At 33.7% G+C, this 1,256-nt stretch overlaps 1 pseudogene; it reads right to left on the bottom strand.

Annotated features, from left to right (window-relative positions):
• Positions 1–341: 341 nt before the first annotated feature.
• On the bottom strand, positions 342–458 carry LOC145244036 (5S ribosomal RNA; annotated as a pseudogene).
• Between the last annotated feature and the right edge of the window lie 798 nt (positions 459–1,256).

The raw sequence follows: 1,256 nt of genomic DNA on the forward strand, positions 1-1,256 counted from the left end.
TAAATGAATAAATCTATATATATTGCTATATAGTTTTTTATAGCTTCGTTTCTCTCTCTCTCTTTCACACACATACACACACACACGCTCTCTCTCTCTCTCTCTCTCTCTCTCTCTCTCTCTCTCTCTCTCTCTCTCTCTCTCTCTCTGTAAAAAAAGGGACCCTTCAGTCTTTAACAGACTATGGATACCCACGAAGGGGCGCCTGCGCATAAAATTTTTGTGGCAGCAGGTGCGCAATCTCCAACTACACATCTCTTGAATCGATATTGTTAAATACAAGTGGCAAGTGAAGTGTATGTACAAGACGACTGGAAACAAATGCCAAGATAAGCGGGGAGCCCATACAGCGCCTAGAATTCCCAGGTGGTCACCCATCTGGTACTAACAAGGCTCAACGTTGCTTATTTTCGGTGATCTAACGAGAACCGGTGTGTCAACGCGATTATGTCGTATATATATATATATATATATATATATATATATATATATATATATATATATATATATATATAGTAATTAATAAAATATATATGGCGATTAAGCTACACTGAATGCTCCGCGTTTCATCCACTTTAAGACTCTTCCGGCTTATTCTGTGGTTGTTTATCATTTTTAAACAACCACAGAATTCGCGCATAAGCCTGAAGAGTCCTAGAGTGGATGAAACGCGAAATATTCAGTGTAGCTTAATCGCCATATATATTTTATAAATTACTAACTAGCCCTACCTACGTATTGAGCACTTTTGAAGTAAATACTTAAAGTTTACGCATAAATCTATACTTTCGTATATTAATTTTATGTGAGTAAATTAAGTAGTTATATATATATATATATATATATATATATATATATATATATATATATATATATATATATATATACAGGGTGACCCCGCCCCCCCCCCCAAAAAAAAAAACGGGCACTCAACTTTAATTAGGCCCCGTTTCTTAGTGTTTTGTCGAAATAAAATGAAACTTTGGTCATAACTAGTTTATTATATTTAAAACATCACATCGAAACACTAGGATCTTTGGCCTTTTTTTCTCCGTTCCACTGCATATGTTTTAGATGGCCTCCATTTAGCTTTTGTTGTTTGGGGTCACCCTGTATATATATATATATATATATATATATATATATATATAATTTGCTGTTGCCATTTTTAGCGATATCAACAACTTCGAAACGGTGTCATTTTTTTTTTAATTTCCATTACTTTAGCGTTTTTTTTAAAGAGCTATAAGCTCTTA

Source organism: Euprymna scolopes, chromosome 22 (genome assembly GCF_053919585.1).
Source record: "Euprymna scolopes isolate OS-2025 chromosome 22, ASM5391958v1, whole genome shotgun sequence".
Lineage (NCBI taxonomy): Eukaryota > Metazoa > Mollusca > Cephalopoda > Sepiida > Sepiolidae > Euprymna > Euprymna scolopes.